Source organism: Mustela lutreola, chromosome 2, assembly GCF_030435805.1.
Source record: "Mustela lutreola isolate mMusLut2 chromosome 2, mMusLut2.pri, whole genome shotgun sequence".
NCBI lineage: Eukaryota > Metazoa > Chordata > Mammalia > Carnivora > Mustelidae > Mustela > Mustela lutreola.
Window position 1 is genome coordinate 146,176,167 of NC_081291.1, and position 13,657 is coordinate 146,189,823.

The 13,657-nt window shown below is 37.7% G+C and overlaps 1 long non-coding RNA gene across 1 annotated transcript in view; it reads left to right on the forward strand.

The window, feature by feature from the left end:
- The window catches only part of LOC131824970 (uncharacterized), a 159,578-nt gene extending 146,218 nt beyond the window's left edge, over positions 1-13,360 (forward strand). Inside the window, exons 3-4 of the long non-coding RNA XR_009351066.1 lie at positions 12,567-12,782; positions 12,883-13,360. This is a non-coding gene — a long non-coding RNA (uncharacterized LOC131824970). The remainder of the gene's footprint in view (positions 1-12,566; positions 12,783-12,882) is intronic.
- The last annotated feature ends 297 nt before the right edge of the window (positions 13,361-13,657 follow it).

The window sequence follows — 13,657 nt, forward strand, 5'->3', positions numbered from 1 at the left end:
ATGACATGATAATATAAGTTACAAAGCAGGGAGATAAAAGTGAATAAATCACATAACAATGCTTTGGATATCAGAGCAATCTCTCACTTTTTAGCTGTGTGATCTTGGACAAGATTTTTAAATTCTCTGAGCCTCACAACATGATTTTTAAAATGAAATAAAATGCCAGTTTATTCTCAAATAGTCAATACAATATTATTAACTAAGTCACCATACTAACATTATCTTTTTAACACTTATTTATTTTATAACTGGAAGTTTGCGCCTTTTGATCTCTTTCACCCATTTTGCTCAGCCTAATGTTCCCCTCTTCTCTGGCAACCCCCAATCTGTTCATTTTATTTATGAGCTTGGTTTTTGGTTTATTTGGTTGTTTGGTTTGGATAGATTTCACGTATAAGTGAAATCATAGGATCTGTGTCTTTCTCTGCGTTATATCACTTAGCATAATGTCCTCAAGTTTCGTTAATATTGCGAATGGCAAGGTTCCATTCTTTTTTGTTGTTGTTGCTGAGTAATACTCAATTGTACTTATATGCTACACCTTCTTTATCCACTAATCTATCAGTAAACACTTGGGTTACTTCCATATTTTGGCTATTGTAAATAATGCTGCAATAAACGTGGAGTGCATGTATCTTTTTGAATTCATGGTTTGATTTTGGGGGGGCAGTAAGTACCCAGTAGTGGAATTACTGTATCATAAGGTAGTTCTGCTTTTAATTTTTAAAGAAACCTCCATACTGTTTTCCACAGTGGACGCACCAATTTACATCCCACCAACAGTGTATGAAAGTTCCCTTTTCTCCACATTTTCACTGACATTTGTCATTTCTTGTCATTTTGATAATAGCCATTCTGACAGGTGTGAAGTTATATCTCATTGTGTTTTGATTTACATTTCCCTGATGAGGAGTGAGGCTGAGCATCCTTTCATGTGTTTGTTGGATATCTGTACATCTTCGTTAGAAAAACATCTGTTCAGGTTCTCTGCCCATTTTACTTCTAGGAATTTTATAGTTTTAGGTCTTATATTCAAGTCCTTAAACCATTTTGAGTTAATTTTTATATATGGTGTAGGATAGCGGTCTAGTTTCAATCTTTTGCATGTGACTATCCAGTTTTTCCATCACTCTTTATTGAAGATATTGTCCTTTTCCTATTACGTATTTTGGCCACTTTTGTTGTGGATTAATAGGCCATATGTGTGTGGATTTATTTGTGGGCTCTCTATTCTGTTTCACTTGTCTATGCATGTTTTTATGCCAATGCCATACTGTTTGGATTACTATGTCTTTGTAATATAGTTTGAAATCAAGGCACATGATGCCTCTGTCTTTGTTCTTCTCTGTCAATACTGCTTTGGCTGTTTGGGGCCTTTTGTGGTTCCAAAGCATTTTAGGATTGTTGATTCTATTTTTTGTAAAAAAAATGGTATTGGAATTCTGATAGGGATGGCACTGAATCTGTAAATGTCTTTAGGTAACATGGGCATTTTAACAATGTTCATTCCTCCAGTCCATGAGCATGAAATATCTTTCCATTTATTGGTGTTGTCATTACTTTCTTTCATCAGTGTCTTACAGTTTTCAGTGTACAGGTCTTTTACTTCCTTGGTTAAATTTATTCCTTAGGTATTTTATTCTTTTTGATGAAATTATATATGGAACTATTTTCTTAATTTCTCTTTCTGATAGTTTGTTGTTAGTTTATAGAAATGCAACAGATTTTTATATATTGACTTTGTTAGTTTTTATTCAAATTCTATTAGTTAACATACAGTGTAATATTACTTTCAGGTATATGATACAGTGATTCAACACTTCCATACAGCACCCAGCGCTCATCGCAACAGGTGTACTCCTTAACCTCCATCACCTATTTAATCCATGTGCCCACCCTCCTCCCTCTAGTAACCATCAGTTTGTTCTCTATAGTTGAGTCTGTTTCTTAGTCTGCCTCTCTCTGTCTTTCCCTCTTTTTGCTCATTTGTTTTGTTTCTTTAGATACGTTTTATTTCTTTTTATTGCCTTAATACTCTGGCTACAACTTCCAATACTATGTTGAATAAAAGTGATGAGAGTTCATATCCTTGTCTTATTCCTGATTTTTTTTTATTTTTCCTCCTGATCTTAAAGGAAAAACTTCTAGCTTTTCACCATGTTTGATGTTAGCTGTGGGATTGTCATATATAGCCCTTATTACATTGAGATACATTCCCTTTAGATCTGCTTTGTTGAGAGTTTTTATCTTAAATGGATGTTAAATGTTGCCAAATGGAGGCACCTGGGTGGCTCAGTTGGTTAAGCGACTGCCTTCAGCTCAGGTCATGATCCCGGAGTCAGGCTCCAGCTCCATGGGGAGTCTGCTTCACACTCTGACTTTCTCCCCTCTCATGCTCTCTTTTCTGTCTCTCTCTCAAATAAATAAATAAAATAATTAAAAAAATTTTTTTTTCCAAATGCTTTTTCTGCATCTATCAAGATGATCATGTGATTTTTATCCTTTATTTTGTTAATATGTTGTATTATATTGATTAACTTGCAGATATAGAGAATCCCTGGAATAAATCTCATCTGGCCATAGAATAGTATATGGTTCTTTTAATCTATTTGTCTTTTTTGAAATTAGTTTTTATGAAGTACATAGTATATACCTTTCAGTGCCTGTTTTTTTCTGTGCAAATTTCTGTATGAGCAATTTATTCACAATTTTTCTTTTTTTCCCTTCATTTTTTTAATGAACATATAATGTATTATTTGCCCCAGGGGTACAGCTCTGTGAATCATCAGGCTTACACATTCCACAGCACTCACCATAGCATACGCCCTCCCCAATGTCCATAATGCAGGCACCCCATGCCTCCACCTCCTACCCAGCAACCCTCAGTTTGTTTCCTGAGATTAAGAGTCTCTGATGGGGGGCACCTGGGTGGCTCAGTGGGTTAAGCTTCTGCCTTCGGCTCAAGTCATGATCTCAGGGTCCTGGGATCAAGCCCCGCACCGGGCTCTCTGCTCAGTGGGGAGCCTGCTTCCTCCTCTCTCTCTGCCTGCTTCTCTGCCTGCTTGTGATCTCTCTCTCTCTCTCTCTCTGTCAAACAAATAAATAAATAAAATCTTAAAAAAAAAAGTCTCTGATGGTTTGTCTCCCTTCCAATCCCATCTTATTTCATTTTCCCCCACCTACTGCCCACAAACCCCCAACCTGCCTCTCAAATTCTTCATATCAGAGAGATCATATGATAATTGTCTTTCTTGGTTGACTTCTTATTTCACTTAGCATAATACCCACTGGTTCCATTCACATCATTGCAAATGGCAAGATTTCGTTTCTCTTGATGGCTGCATTGTATTCCTGTGTATGTGTGTGTGAGTGTGTGTGTGTGTGTATCACATCTTCTTTATCCATTCATCTGTTGATGGATTTCTAGGCTCTTTCCATAGTTTGGCTATTGTGGACATTGCTGCTATAAACATTCGGGTGCACGTGCCCCTTTACACATGAAGATACATTTGTATCTTCAGGGTATTTAGCCAGTAGTGTGATTGCTAGATCATAGGGTAGCTCTATTTTCAGTGTATTATTTCTTTCAAAGAACCAGCTTTCTAGTTTCATTTATGTATTCTACTATTCTTTTGGTTTCTGTTTCATTGATTTCTGCTCTGATCTTTTTTATTTCTCTTCTCCTTCTGGGTTTAGGCCTTCTTTGATGTTCTTTCTCCAGCTCCTTTAAGTATAGGGTTAGGTTGTGTACTTGAGACATTTCTTGTTTCTTGAGAAAGGCGTGTATCGCTATATACTTTCCTCTTGGGGCCACTTTTGTTGTGTCTGCAAGATTTTGAACAGTTGTGCTTTCATTTTCATTTGTTTCCATGTATTTTTAAAAATTTCTCTTTAATTTCCCAGTTGACCCATTCATTCTTTAGTAGGATGGTCTTTAACCTCCATGTATCTGAGTTCTTTCTAACTTTCCTCTTATAGTTGAGTTCTAGTTTCAAAGCATTGTGGTCTGAATACATATGCAGGGAATGATCCCAATCTTTTGGTACTGGTTGAGACCTGATTTGTGACTCAGGATGTGATCTATTCTGGAGAGTGTTCCATATGCCCTAGAGAAGAATGTGTATTCTGTTGTTTTGGGATGGAATGTTCTGAATATATCTGTGATGTCCATATGATCCAGTGTGTCATTTACGCTTTTATTTCCTTGTTGATCTTTGGCTTAGATCTGTCCATGTCAGTGATGGGGGTGTTAAATTCCCCTACTATTATTGTATTATTGTTGATGTGTCTCTTTGATTTTGTTATTAATTGGTTTATATAATTGGCTGCTCCCATGTTAGGGACATAGATATTTAAAATTGTTAGATCTTCTTGTTGGACAGACCTATTAAGTATGACATAGTGTCCTTCCTCCTCTCTTATTATAGCCTTTGGCTAAAATCTAATTTATCTGATATATGGATTGCCACCCCAACTTTCTTTTGATGTCCATTATCATGGTAAATTGTTTTCCACCCCTCACTTTAAATCTGGAGGTATCTTTTGGTCTAAAATGAGTTTCTTGTAGACAGCATATTGATGAGTCTTGTGTTTTTGTCCATTCTGATACCCTGTGTTTTTTGATTGGGGAATTTAGGACATTTACATTCAGGGTAACTACTGGAAGATATGAATTTAGCGACATTGTATTGCCTTTAAGGTGACTGTTATTGTATATTGTCTCTGTTCCTTTCTGTTACTTTTAGGCTCTCTCTTTGCTTACAGGAGCCCTTTCAATATTTCCCGTAAGAGTGGTTTTGTGTTTGCAAAGTCTTTTAATATTTGTTTGTCCTCAAATATTTTTCTCACTCCTTCTATTATCAGTGACAGTCAAGCTGGATATAGTATTCTTGGCTGTTTATTTTTCTCGTTCAGTGCACTGTTGCATGTTACAGACCTCTTGTCACTAGCTGCTTTCAGGATTTTCTGTCACTAAGACTTTTAAGTTTTACTATTAGATGATGGATTGTGGACCTATTTTTATTGATTTTTGAGGGGGTTTCTCTGTGCCTCCTGTATTTTGATGCTTGTTCCCTTTACCAAATTAGGGAAATTCTCTGCTATTTTTTGCCCCAATATACCTTCTGCCCCTCTCTTTCTTCTTCTGGGATTCCAATTATTCTAATATTGTTTCATCTTATGGTATCACTTGTCTTTTGAATTCTTCCGTTGTGGTCCAGTAGTTGTGTCACTCCCTCTCTCTTTTTTTAAAAAGATTTTATTTATATGACAGAGAGAGAGAGAGATCACAAGTAGGCAGAGAGGCAGGCAAAGAAAGGGGGGGGAAGCAGGCTCCCCATTGAGTAGTGAGCCCGTTGTGGGACTCAATCCTAGGACCCTAAGAGCATGACCTGAGCCAAAGGCAGAGGCTTAGCCCACTTGAGCTACCCACGTGCCCCTGTTTGTGTCTCTTTTGCTCAGCTTCCTTATTCTCTATCATTTGGTCTCCTATACCATTAATTCTCTCATCTGCCTCATTTATCCTAGCAGCAAGAGCCTTCATTTTTTATTGCACCTTATTAATAGCTTTTTTGACTTCAACTTGGTTAGATTTTAGTTCTTTGATTTCTCTAGAAAGGGATTTTATTTCTCCAGGAAGGGATTCTCTAGTATTTTCCATCCTTTTTCAAGCCCAGCTAGCACCTTGATAATTGTCATTCTGGGCTCTAGTTCTGATATATTACTAACATTCCTATTGATTGGGTTCCTAGCCTTCAGTACTGCCTCTTATTCTTTTCTTTTATCATGAGTTTTTCCACCTTGCCATTTTATCCAGATAAGAATAGATGAATGAGAGAACAAAATACTAAAAGGGTAGCAATGACCCCAGAAAAATCTACACTAACCAAATCAGAAGAGATCCAAAACCAGGGGGAGAAGAAAGGGGGAAAATATATATATTATATTTATATATTTTATATATATATAATATATATATTAATTTTAGACTGGTGAATAGAACAGAGCCACACTCTTGATTTTGGATTTATTCTGGTCTGATAGAAGAACTGCCTCCCCCCAAAAATTTTTTTTAAAGATTTTATTTATTTGACAGAGAGAGATCACAAGTAGGCAGAGAGGCAAGCAGAGAGAGAGGAAGGAGGAAGCAGGCTCCCTGCCGAGCAGAGAGCCCCATGCGGGACTCGATCCCAGAACCCTGAGATCATGACCTGAGCCGAAGGCAGAGGCTCAACCCACTGAGCCACCCAGGCGCCCCTGCCTCCCAAAATGTTAAAGAAGGAAAAACTTACATATATACAAAAATAAGGATAAAGATGATGAAGGGATGGAATATACCTGTAAAGAGGAAAATTAAAGAAGATTCTAAAAAAGGAATTGATAAGAAGTTGGTTGAAAAAAGAAAAAAAAGAGGAAAGCATGTGATCAGACTGGAGACTAAAACAAAGGCATGTGCTAGATTTAGGGTATCTTTTGATCTATTAGAAGAAATTGTATCCCCAAATTTTAAGGAATAAAAAACCTATATGTATACAAAAAATAAGGTTTATTACAATGAAGAGCTATAATATGACCAACAATGAAAATTTTAAAAGATTTTTTTAAAGTATTGATAAAATAAAATAGTTTAAAAATGTTAAAATAGGAAAGAGGAAAAATTTTAAAAAATAGCAAAAGAAAAAAATTTAAAAATTTAACTATTAAAGACTAAGGGATGATGGGGGAAAACAATCCATGAGTTTTATGTGCTGTATTCCCCTAGCTCTGGATTTTCGTAGTTGTCATTGATCGGTGAACTTGATCTTGGCTGGATGTTCATGCCGATCTTTTGGCGGAAGGGCCTGTGCAGTGATTCTCAAATATCTTTGCCCAAGGCAAAATTGCACCACCCTTTTAGGGGCCAGGCTAAGCAATCTGCTTGGGTTCACTCTCGGGAGCTTTTATTCCCTAAATGCTTTCCATACAGCTTTGGAGGACAGGATGAAGAAGGTGGCCTTCCAATCTCTGGCCCAGAGGAGCTGAGAGCTCAGGACCTCACTCTTCACTGCATCCTCAGAGAAAAGCAGTCTATCCGTCCCATTTCCCTGGTCTCTGGCTCTGCTCCACGCTCACCTGGCCTGTGACTGAGTTTTCTATCTCTGGTGCACAGCCCCATTTAGAGTCTCCAAACTCAGCAGATTCCTGTGGTGTACTCCCACGCTGCTCCTCCAGGAGGAGGAAGGAGGGGGTTTCTCCAGATCTGCCACTTGTCGGGTCCCTGCTTGAAGAGCAGTGGTCTGACTGTGCCTTGGTTCATGGTTTAAGGTAATCCTGACCTGAAAGCCCCTCCTCAGCTCTGTCTCTGTTGCAGGCTTCACCCCTCTGATACCTTGGAGCTTTGTTGTACTCAGGCATCCCTGATCTTTCTGTGACTTCACAGTACCTAAAACCACACTGTCCCCTTGAGGGTTCCACCTCCCACTTAGCCTCTGGAACAGCATCCCTCAGGGAGGCAGACTTCTGAAAGTTACAATTCTGTGCTGCCCTGCTCTTTCACTTGCCAGGAGCTGGCCCTCCCCCGTGGTCTGTCTTCCCAAATGTTGCCTCGGATTCACGCGTGTCCTACCTTCCAGAGAGTGGTCAATTTTCTATTTCTAGAATTGCTGCTCTTCCTCTCTTCTATCTCCTGTTGAGTTTTCAGGTGTTTCAGAGTGGTCTGATAACTATCTAGCTGAGCTCCTGGGACCTGATGATATTTCGGTCTCCTCTTCTGCCATCTTGCTCCTCCCTCATTCACTGGTTTTCCGTGAGAGACTGGGTTCTCCAAAGACAAGTGCTGAGAAGAAGTTTGGATTGTAAAATCCTACGTAGTGTTCTATATCTGTTAATGGAAGGAGGAGAGAGGATTGGACAGAGAAAGAAGTTAAACTGTGAAGCTGACCTGACAAAGCTTCAGTGAATAGTGTCCATCAGAGTGTCCTGTGTTGTGTTGAAATGCCTAAGCGTTTGCACCTTCATTTAGTTCGCAAGTATGAGTTTTGGGAAGGGCAGGTGCTAGGCAAAGCAAGATGCTAAAAGAGGTGACCAAGAGGAAGCTGCCTCCTCACTGCATTGTTTGTGACTTATCAGTCAATTCTATGGCAGGATTTAAATAAGAAAAAAAAGGGGGGGACTCAAAATAAATTTTCTGAAAGTGGGACTAATGTTGCATAACACTGGGATAAGTAAAAGTCTCTTAAGTTCCTCTGCATGTAAAAAATATATTTTGAAACCGGGATCTCAGCATCATATCTTGGTAACCTATTACTGTATGTTTTTTCACATTACCATATTTTTGCTGTGTAATATTACATTGAATGAGTCTAGCTTTACAATAGGTTTTGAGTTCTGAGAGTTTAAGTCTATAAGTTTATACTTCAGTATTACCTTGATCCTTAAATGGTTTTTTTGTGTTTTTGTTTTTGTTTGGCATCTCCCTATGTATTTTAGAATTACTGACTGCAGAAAGCTGGTACCTAGGAGGGGATGTTACAGGAAAGAGTACAGAAGCTGATGAAGATAAAGAGCTGGATCCCATTAGGAGAAAAATGGGGATACAGTGCACTTCTCTTATCAACTGAACTCTAGCACAGCATCAACTTCTCCACTGGCTTGAATTAGCAGATTCCTTATAGCAGGGTTTGGTTTGAATGGTGAATATTTTGCAAGTTTTTGTGGTTTTATGTAGTATTATTATAATGTATAAGAATATTCAGATAGTAAGAGTTTATATACCAAAGGAAACATTTGTTTCCTATTCATGTAATATATATATGTATCTCACACACACACACACACACTGATATCTCTAAATTTATATTTTGTGAGGTACTTACTGTTTTAGGACTATAATAATGTGCTTGTTAGTAGTATATTGTATATTATTCTGGTAGCGTAGCTTTGGTGGAAATTGTGAACAGAATCCTAGAGAACCCAAAACAATAATGAATGTTGTTAGCCATTTCATGCCTCGGTGCCTACAGCTAAACATGTACTAAGGAAAGTAAATGATAGTGCAGACTTCCTTTCTACAGTGTCATTTCCAGTTGGGGAGTATAATTATGTTTAATTGAGTTGAGGCACATTATTACACTGAATCATGCCTCTCTTGATTCAAAATAAGAAATCTGTGATATTTTATAACAGTGGAAAAATGCTTTTAGTTGGAATGGAGAAAAATTTAGTATGGTGGCCAATGTATGTTTACCCCCAATTATAAACAATTAGGAAAGATCTTCGATATTACAGTTGGAACTTCTGACAATTGATTAAAGCATAGATCAGGTAAATTTTAAAATGTATATAAACTGCACAAAAAATATGGACAAATGATATGAATAGTGAAAAAAAATGGTTAGAGATATCAAAGTCCTGAATTTTAGTTCTAAAATTATGAACCACTAGCTGTATTTGGAGACTGAAGCCAGTTACTTCATCAATGAAACAGAGTTGGTCAAAGTGCATCTAAAAGATCCCTTCCACAGAGTTTATAAATATAAGCACAACTCATACTTAAAGAGTGTGTTCTGAGAGATATGTTAATGTTACCATCATTCACATTACTCAAAAATACATTGAGATAAAATGTAAATGTCATAGGATAGTTTTGGTTTTGGTACAATGAATACCTGACTTCGTTTCTTTCACATTGTTTTCCACAATATCACCTTTTTCCCCTATTCATGATTATGTCAATTGCATCTTAACTCTAAGTACACATTGACAAAGGAGGCAAAAATATACAATAGGGAAAAGATAGTCTCTTTAACAGATGGCGTTGGGAAAACCAGAGATTTTCCCATGCAGAAGAATGAAGGTGGACTACTTTCATACAACATCCACAAAAAATGAAAAACAGACCCCAAAGTGGATTAAAGACCTAAATGTGAGGCCCAAAACCATAAAACTCCTAGAAAAAATAAATGAGCAGCAATTTCTTTGGCATTGGCCATAGAAGCATTTATCTAGGTCTGTCTTCTGAGGAAAGGAAAACAAAAGCGAACCTAAACTATTGGGACCACACCAAAATAAAAACTCTTGCACAGTGAAGGAAACCTTCAACAAAAAGACGAGGCAACTTACTGAATGGGAGAATATATTTGCAAGTGATATATTTAATAAGGGATTAATATCCAAAGTGTATAAAGGACTTAAAAATCAATAACAAAAACCCAAATAATCCAATTAGAAAACGAGCAGGGGGGCACCTGAGTGGCTCAGTGGGTTAAGTCGCTGCCTTTGGCTCAGGTCATGATCTCAGTGTCCTGGGATCGAGTCCCGCATCGGGCTCTACACTCAGCGGGGAGCCTGCTTCCCTCTCTCTCTCGCTGCCTGCCTCTCTGCCTGCTTGTGATCTTTCTCTGTCAAATAAATAAATAAATAATCTTAAAAAAAAAAAAAAAAAGAAAAGTAAACGAGCAGAGAACCTGAATAGCTGTTTTTCCAAAGAAGGCATACAGATGTCCAACGAACACATGAAAAGATGTATATATACCATGGAATATTATTAAGCCATAAAAAATGAGATCTTAGCATTTGTGACAACTTGGATAGACTTAGAGGGTAAAATACTAAAATAATTCAGACAGAAAAAGACAAATACCATATGATTTTACACATGTAGAATTTAAGAAACTATACAAATGAGCCAAGAAAAAAAGATACAAACACACTCTTAAGTGTAGAAAACAAACTGATGGTTACCAGAGGGGAGTTCAGTGGGGAGATGGTTGAAATAGGTGATGGTGATTAAGAGTACATTTATCACAATGAGCACTGAGTAATATATAGATTTGTTGAATCACTTCTTAATATGCCTGAAACTAATATAACACTCTATGTTAATTATACTGCAATATAAATACACACACACACACACACGCTGACATACAGAATCCATGTCCTTCATAAACTCACCAGTTGTGACTTTTTTGTTTGAGGAACAGCATTGAAGTTCCTAAGCTTGAGTTTCAAATTGTCAGCATTCTGTTAGGTTCCCAGGCTTAAGAGTGCTCAGCACACTCCATTAAATCAACTTTGATAATCACAGAGCATTAGGGGAAGCATTAATAGATGAACTGCTTCATTTTGCTCAGTGATTTCATATGCTTATGTTTAACAATGCTCCCCCACCTCCCATTTGCTGCTAATAATTCTGTAGTCTGGATTGACCTTTGGTACCAATTCTAATTTTGGAAGTGACTGGCGTTAAGGCCATGTTCAAAAGAATTCTGAGGCCCCTTTGGGCTTGGAAGAAAAATGCACTGTAATCAATAAATGACAACTACTTTAGGCATGGAGGGAAGCCATAGGCACACATGTGCTACAGATTGGCCATCCCTACTGCATTTACTACTTCGTGAATCACAATGAGTGTAATGATTTTTGAAGTGGAAAAAAATGTCATTATCATTTGTTGGATAAATTATATGTCATGTAAATTATACTAACAGTCTCTGGCCCCTCTTCTTTCCTTTCTGCCACCCAGCTGAAGTAGGACATAGGTCTATAATCATAGTTAACACTGTATCTACCACTCTCTGGTATGGAAGAGCCCTGAATGCCTTAACTTTATAGTAAAGCACTGTAGCGTGATACAATTCAAATATTCCATTTTCTTCTCAACAGGGTTAATGTCTCAAGAGCCTCATTCTTTTCCATATATAAAAATAACGCAGACTCACAAAACCTTAAATAGCATTTAACATTTCTTTTAATGTCTCTCTGAACACCAATTGTTCCCTGAGTACCCTGAATAGTGCTTCAGAAGCAAAGTTGCCAAACTACACAGGTGCTTAAGAGTTAGGATTTTATCTGTTCAAGTAAAAAGACCAAATTCCATGAGGCTTAGTAAATGAACAAATACCCTGAGACACAAATAAAGTCCACATTTTCAGACTTCCCATTCCTTAATTGAAAGATCATCTTTGTTTTCTAACAGAGTAGAACATAACAAAGGGCTATATTTACTGTCTGACCCTTTATAGGAAAAGTTTGCTGACCCCTGTCCTTTACAAAGGAAAGTCATTTAAGTTTATCTTTATATTTTTAAACTTACTGGACCAAAGAATTAAGAACAAGTTTGTTCTGTGAGACTGTTTTCTCTTTTTTGGCTTATTTATGAAATTTGTTTTGTTTTACTTTGTCTACCTATGACGCGAAGGTTAGTCTCCTTGTTAAGGTTCTTTGTCTTTTTCAAGGTAGCATCTCACTTGCCAAAAACCTTTATCTGTTTCATATTGTACCATTTAAAAAAAAATATTTATTTCCGAGAGAGTGCAAGTGGGTAAACGAGTGAGAGAATGTGTGTGTGTGTGTGTGTGTGTGTGTGTGTGTGCAAGCAGGGTTGGGGCAGAGGGAGAGGGAGGCAAGCAGACTCCTGGTTGAGAAGAGAGCCCCATGTGGGCTGTATATCAGGACCCTGAGATCACAGTCTGAGCCAAAATTAAGAATCGAACACTTAACCAACTGTACCACTTTAGGTGCCCTGTACCATCCTTTTTTTTTTTTTTTTAAAGATTTTATTTTATTTTATTTTTTTGTGACAGAGAGAGCACACGTGTGCACGAACATGAGCATGAGTGAGGAAGGAGCAGAGGGGGATGCATACTCCCCACCAAGTGAGGAATCCTCGCTGGACTGGATCCCAGGACCCTGGGATCATGACCTGAGCCGAAAGCAGGCACTTAATCTACTGAGGCACCCAGACGCCCCTCCCTTTGCCATTATTTTAATCACTACTATAAAGAGCAAATCTATAGCTGGTAGGTCATTTATCTGCTATGCACATTGCTCGAGTCTGGATGAGTCTAGAGGGTTTTAAAATGGCACTCTTAGTTCCTTTTCTTTCTTTTTTCCTTTTAGGTTTTTGTTACCTAATTGGTCCCACCTTGGAATTTACCAAGCTTAGAAAGGTAGTCAGAATTCCTCAAACAACTTTCCAATGACTCAAGAGAAGAATCGTTAAGAAGGCAGTCAGTCAGGCAGGCAGACAAGAAGGATGATGAAAGGAGAAAGCAGCAGACACTTTAAGACTGCTTCAGTATTGCTTCAGTGGGTCTCCCAAAAGCCCATCTGCTTCCACACTGACCTCTTTTTCAGTCTCTCAAGATTTCAGATTCAATTCAAGTAAGGACAGTTTGCTGGAGTCTCAGAGGACTGGCTAAAATCTGTTGTGATGTTACTGAATCTGCAGTCATTGCCGAGACAGTCATAGGCATTTCAACGATGGGACTATGGGGGCTCACTTCCACATCAGGCATTTTTTTCCTCTCAAAGTATGTGGAATGTAGCTTGAGGCCACTCTATCAATAAAGATATGCATGGTTAATTTCCTAAGTTATTTGTTTTTTAACAAGTATCTGCAAATTTGGAAAGAATGAGTTGTAAAGAAATTTGTATTTCCTAAGACTGACTTTTGATGAAAACCATATAAATTACCTGAGATTCCTGAATGGTATTCCAAATATCTCAATAACTGACAACATTTGGCAAATAAGCCTTAGGTTGCCAAACTGTACCCTAATCAAATAGGCAGTAAGTTTATTTTTAAAAATTTCCTCTGTTCTTCACAAATTGCCTGATGACACATGTGAGTTGGAGTTATAATTTTTTCCCAGAGTATAATAGAAATAACGAG